Source organism: Lissotriton helveticus, chromosome 4_1 (assembly GCF_964261635.1).
Source record: "Lissotriton helveticus chromosome 4_1, aLisHel1.1, whole genome shotgun sequence".
Taxonomy (NCBI): domain Eukaryota; kingdom Metazoa; phylum Chordata; class Amphibia; order Caudata; family Salamandridae; genus Lissotriton; species Lissotriton helveticus.
The window spans coordinates 97,467,205-97,473,990 of record NC_136063.1 but is presented as its reverse complement, the minus strand read 5'-3'; the positions used below and the strand labels follow the sequence as shown (position 1 = coordinate 97,473,990).

The 6,786-nt window shown below is 40.7% G+C and overlaps 1 pseudogene; it reads right to left on the bottom strand.

Moving 5' to 3' along the window:
• Positions 1-4,670: 4,670 nt before the first annotated feature.
• LOC144828392 (uncharacterized) lies at positions 4,671-6,008 on the bottom strand (annotated as a pseudogene).
• Between the last annotated feature and the right edge of the window lie 778 nt (positions 6,009-6,786).

Sequence of the window (6,786 nt, the reverse complement as noted above, 5' to 3'; positions counted from 1 at the left end):
CAACTAAACTCCTTCGTGTGTGGTGGATGCTCAAAATCCAATAAAAATCGCTCTGATGCCTGATGCTCTAATCGCTCTAATGTCTGGCTGATTACATTGCCTCAAAAGAGATTAACTTGCTGAAAACCGCAGACAGATGTGTTAGTTTCCCCACATCCATAAAAAGTCTTTAAGGTGGTAAGTATTCAAAGCCACAGTCCCAAATTCATTAACTATACCGTAAACAGCCTTTGGCAAGGACTCAGATAGTAGGAGCTGTTAGCAAGACATATGAAGCGCAGCAAACCAATACCAGAGTTGAATTATTATCCGTTCCATTGAAAAGAGAGACTACTTTGGAAAATGCGATCAACATCCAAACATTTCCTGTAGTTTAACCTCTCTAGACTCGTACAGGGAGTCATACACTGAACTCCACAGCAGACCAATGTTGTTAATAAAGTCATTGAAAACGAAACTGGCACTTACATGGAAGGGCGACCGATGCTGTGGTCACTGGTGGGGTCTTTGATGTGCCAGATTTCTTCAAATCCATTTAAGCTTGAAGTTCCTTTAGTCCAAAATCAATTTTTCATCAAAAGCTGCACGCAGGTTCTTAGAAAATCGTTGCCAGTGTTAAAATAATGAAAGATCCGTAGTCCATAGGTGTAATTCAGGATCATAACTTTATACTTCAGTTTAGATCCATAGTATAAAGATGTAATGTAGAGACCCCACCAGGAGCAGTTAACCACTGCTCAGCCCTTCATACCAACTGACTCCTTCTTACAATTCAACCCTCTCAACATTCCGATGACATCATGTGGGCCAAGCAGTAGAGCAGGGGCAAGCATAGGGAGGATGCATAACACAAGCTACATTATAACAGTGTTCTTCTCCATAGGTTTACGGTAGAGGTCACAATATAGTTTACCATCTTCTGTTTTAAAGGTCAAGTCCAGGAAGTCTATCGATTCCTTGCTGCTGGTCATGGTAAACAGCATGTCGGCGCTCCTCTGGTTCAACCAGATATTGAACTCTTCTGGTTCCTCTTGCTCACCTTCTCAAATCATAATCACATCGTCAATGTATCGTTTCCATTCCGATCTTGCTGAGGTATGGGTTGGTATCACTATACAGATGCTCTTCCTCGTAGCTGTCCATGTATATATTCGCTAGGCTAGGGGCATAAGTGGCCCCCATGGGCTTTCAAATTTGCTGCAACGTTATTCGCAAAGCGCATCTATATACAATCCTTTAACAATCAGTTTCTCAATCTTATGGAAGGCAGTCTTGTCCTATTGACATATAGAAGTGCTTTTAAGAGGCTTGTGGCAGACGCTAGCTATCCAGAACAAAAGAAGACACCCCTGTTCTATTGAGGTCTTAGAGAAAAGTTCAAGTAAGAGCTTGCCATTGTTGTCAATCCGTCTCACGACTTGTTGCAAACTTATCAGTAAGGTATCAAACTAGATTATAAGAAGAATCCAAGGTTGAACAGGGTAAGGCAGACTCAAAACCAATCAGTCCTGTTGAAGGTCTTTTTGCATGTTCAATCAGAAAGATATGCAGATTCAGATTCCACGAGATGTTCTCAAAAAATTATATTCCTTTATTTTCTTATAGTACATTTCCAGTACAAACAGTTCGTACAAAACTCAGCCAACGTGTGTTTCTAGGAATACTCCTCTTTTCCAAGGATTTTTCATAACCCAAGCTTTGACTGGAAAGCACATGCAATACCCCTTACTGATCCACACTTGTTTATCAGTTGTTTGGTACAGCATTCCCCATGGCCCAAGCTAGGAAGTGCAATCAACTACCTGAACTGGACCCCCTTCCGATGCATTACTTATTTGACAAAAACAAAGAAAGCACTCCAACTTCTCATTTGGATTTAGATTGCCATATCGACCTTCATCCACTTTAAAATGCAGTTGTATCTGCACTCCTACTAAGAAAGCAGCTTCATACTTGTAGACCCACGTAGGCCTTTGTTACAAGCGGCCTGTCAAATGGGCTGTATCTCCCCTCCCTCCACACTCCCCCCCCCCTTAGAGTTACTGATACCAGGAGTACCAGTAACTCTGCGGTTGCGGGAGAAATCTGGCCCATTAAGAGTTGAACCAGAGGGTCCATTATGAAATAAGGAATTTACTCAGGGAATTGGTAAACCTGGGTCTGATTCTCCTGATTCAGCAGCTGAGAACTCAGTTTCAGCCCCAATTAAGAGGTCAATCTTATTAAAGGCCTTAAGGAACTCTAAAGCAATAGACTTTATGGTTCTCAAAATTTTCTATTTCCAATTGCGTTCTTTGTGGCTAAAAAGAAGGAGCTCGAGGACTAGCATTAATTACCAGGTACTTAACAAGATGGCTATTGAGAAGGAATAACTACTGTCTTTGATCCCAGCTTTGTTTTATCAAGTCTAAGGCAGAACTGGATCTTCACATGGAAACAGGCTCCTCAGGATCAGAGCGTGTTGGACTTGGCCCTTCCTGCAAACTTTAGTATTCACCCTCTTTTCTTCTGACCCTTTTTCATTGCCTTTTAGGATTCTGTTATTTACCATTGCTCATCAGTGCAAAAGTGCTTGTGCTCTCTTTGTTAAACATGATGAAATTGGCTTGCATACAATAGGCACAATTAATTTTCTTGTAAGTCCCTAGTGAAGTGGTACTATGTGTACTTAGGGCCTATAAATGAAGTGTTGCTAGGGGCCTGCATCACTCATTGTGTCCCCCATGTAAGAAGCCTTTTAAACATGTCTAACGCATCTCATTGCAGTCTGTGTGCAATTTTAAACTGCCATTTCAACCTGATGAAAGAAACCTTTTGTCAGGCCCAAACTTTCCTTTTTTAAATACATAAAAGTCATCCCCAGAGCAGGCACTAAACAGCACCTAGGGCAGGGTGCATTGTACTGAAAAACGTTAGACACATACTTTTAGGTTTACATGTCCTGGGAATAAAAAACTCCAATATTTGTTTTTTACTACCTTAAGGCCTACCTCTCCCATAGGATAACATTAGGTTATGTTATCTCATTTAATAAGTGATAACGTTTGATTGGAAGCAGGTAGGAAAGTAATATTTGGTGTCTGAGAATTTGCAAATTAAAACGCTCTTTAATGGTAAAGTCAGGTTTTAAGTCACAATTCTGAAAATGAAATTTTGAGAAAGTTTGTATTTTCTTGACCTAAACATGTAATGCCTGTATCCTGGATCTGATGACTAGGTGTAGCTGGCAGTTGGTCTTTGTGAATTTCTCCCAGGCAGAGAGACAACGGTTGAATAGGTATTGGCAGGATGGCCCATCTCTGTCAGGATCAGGGAGAAAAGATTTCACCTACCACACTTGCACTTCAACTACTGTGCCTCAGCACACTTACAAAGGGTTTCACACTACTTCCTTGTGACCCCAGAAAAACTGCGGCAACCTCTGTTGGGTGGGGGGGACCCTAGAATCTTTTCCCACTTCAAAGTGGGCACCAAGTATAAATATTGGACATTCAGAAACAACTCTTCAATTGAGCACATTATAACTTAAAACATTCTAAACATAGGATTGAAATAAGCAGAAATGACATAGGCTTAATGATGAAATTGATTAGTTACAATGTTGTTCTTAGTAACGGAATTAGAACTAATCTTGCATTGAATTGGAGGGTCTTCACAAATGGTCAGTGGATTCGGCACCAGTGAGTAAATCTGTTCACAAAGAGATCTGCAATTTATGGAGAATGATCAGTACTACTTGATTCCAGGCTGGTTGCGTAGAACTGGATTATGCATCTTCCCAGTTGGTTGCCTCTGTCGGACTGATGGCAACTTCAGTTTGATGCTTAAATAACCGACTACTTGAACTCTCTGTAACTAGCAGAACTGATCGTGGATTTTCTGCACTGACGTTTAAGGGCAGGCTGATCTGGAATTATTTGGAACAAGGCTCCAGCAGGTCTGATCAAACAGTGAGCCTTTGTGAACTAATCACCTAGAAAAGACTCAAAGTAATTATTTTAAAGTGAGGATGACAAGATAAAGAGCAATTAAGAAAATTTAAGTTTGATTAAATTATCTCTACAGAGGTGTGGTTCAGCATTTTCCCCCAGATTAGAGTATGTTCTTCAGATATCAAGGCCTCCTTTGTAACTTTATTAGAATAAAACAACTAAAAGTTCATAAAGCTAGGTTGTGAGTAAACTGATTTTACCAGTCTGGCTTGAGGAGTTCCCAGAGTTCAAGCCTCCTCCTGCACACCCACAAAAAAGAACAAATAGTACTATGTCGAGGTAGTCTTTGTAAATGTATCAATCATCAAGTGAATACCAGCCTTGTTAGTTGATAGAGAAATCTTCTTATGGATAGAAGGCAGTTTCATGAGTGGGGCCCTGCAGTGTGCATATTCTGCCTTCCTACTCTCTTAGACTAATTGCAAGTTGCAGCTGGTGTCTTTCAACCGTGAATTGTGCCACAAGTGCATCCTCCGAGCTTATCTCAGGGTGGTACCTGCATAAGTCCTTCCCAAGTTTGAAACCACAGGTGATTCCCAGAAGTATGATTGCATCAATGTTTTTATGAACCTGTCCTCCCAGTGAAGCTATCCCGACATCCAGACACCAGCGTGGTTTTTCCCCAGTATAGATCATTTGATGCCTGTAAATACAGAAGGATCGACTTCAGCTGTTTTGCATTCAGTACACTATTATGGCTTCTTCACAGAATGGATTATTGGATGACAAACCAGAGTTGATGAGCAAGGGAAGCTATCCTTTCACCCACTACACTGGTGTGGTTTCTCCCCGAGTGTGGATTCTCTGATGCTTATAAAGACTTGAGTGTCGACTGTAGCTTTTCGTGCACTCAGTGCATTGGTATGGTTTCTCTCCAGTATGGAATCTCTGGTGACAAACCAGATTTGACCTACGAACAAAAGTTCTATCACACTCTGAACACTGATAAGGCTTCTCCCTAATATGGATCATCTGATGGGTACAGAGGTCAGAGTGTAGACTGAAGCTTTTCTGGCACTCTGTACATTGGAATGGTTGCTCCCCAGTATGAATCTTCTGATGTGATTGGAGACGAGAGAATCGACTGAAGCTTTTATCATACTCAGTTCACTTGTGCGATTTCACCCCAGTGTGACTTTTCCAATGCTTTACCAAACCTGATTTATCGATGAAGCACTTGTCACACTCCGTACATTGGTACGGTTTCTCCCCGGTATGGACTCGGAGATGCAGTACCAGAGATGACAGAAAAGAGCAGCTTTTTGGGCACTCTGGACACTGATATGGTTTTTCCCCAGTATGGATCCTCTGATGAGAGTAAAGATTACACCTTTGACTGAAGCTTTTTTCACACTCTGTACATTTGTATGGCTTCGCTCCAGTATGGATTTTACGATGTTGGGAAAGATGCGAGGTTCGACTGAAGCACTTCCCGCACATTTTACATTTGTATGGTTTCTCCCCAGTATGAATTCTTTGATGCGTCACCAGATATGATTTTTGAGTGAAGTTTTTCCCACAGTCTGTACACTGGTAAGGTTTTTCACCACTGTGGATTCTTAGATGTTTTAATAAATAGGACTTCCGAGTGAAGGTTCTCTCACACTCTGTACACTGGAACAGTTTCTTCAGGGGTTGAACCCTTTGGTGCGCGAATATATTTGAACTTTGAGTGAAACTTTCCATGCAATCCATATGCATTTTATCCCCAGTACAGATGCCTTCATATAACAAAGCCATCAGCAATGATGGTTTCCCCTCACTATGGTACAAGTAGTTAGAGATAATTCTCTAATGTGTGAACTTATTGAAACTGGGGGTAAAGGTTAACTGGCACTCTGTGCACTGGCATGCTATTTCCCCACAAAAGAACTGATCTGTTTACATTTGTGATCTTCAAGTGTTTCATCACACTCCTTGCTGTGGCAGGATTCTTTTTAACTACTGTTGCTGCAGGTGGTGTGCTGCAGTGTTAGTGCCTCATACTGTACAGCAGGTGTCTTCAACAGCAACCTTTCAGGCTGTGAAAGAGAAGAAAAGCAATTGTAAATGAGTGGTTAAAAGGTAGCTGGTGTTTACTTATGCACCCAAAATATTCCTGTATGCTATTTCTTTAAAAGAGTGTACAAGTATGCATATCTGCATTGGTCAGGTGTGCTGAGACCTGTGTTCGCTTTCACTTCCTGGGACAGATAGAAATGAGTACAGCATGTAAAACTCTTGATGTACCATGTCATATGGATGGAGATGGAAGCATGTCTAGAGAATTCAAGTTAATTCATTCAGCTCAGTTTGGCGAAGCGGTTTGTCACCATTTTCACGGATAGGATTTGGAGACGATGGATGGTTTGGGCTAAGGGAGAACAGCACAATGGAATGCAGGATTGAGAGTGTCCTTTTTATTATTGGGCTGAGAGTCCTCATGGCTTGCTTCACCTTTTATTTTTAAAATAGATCATTGATTTCATTCATTGCAAAAAACTGTCATTGTAAAAATATTAAAGAGCCGCTTTGTATTTAAGTATCATACTATCTTGCAAGCAAGGGGGCTTTACTCAGTCATATTTAAAACTGTATCCAGTATTATTACATATGCTCTGATTTTTAAAAGATCAAACTACAAAACTATATAAACCTTTAAAACATTTACAACCACCCACTCTCTCTTCCATTCGAGTGGGCACATGTCAATCAATCAGGATTAGCATGAGAAAATATTTCATAACTTAAATGATCAATTTTCTCAGAGTATTGACCTGTGAATATTCATTGTATTTATGCACCCAATTAATAT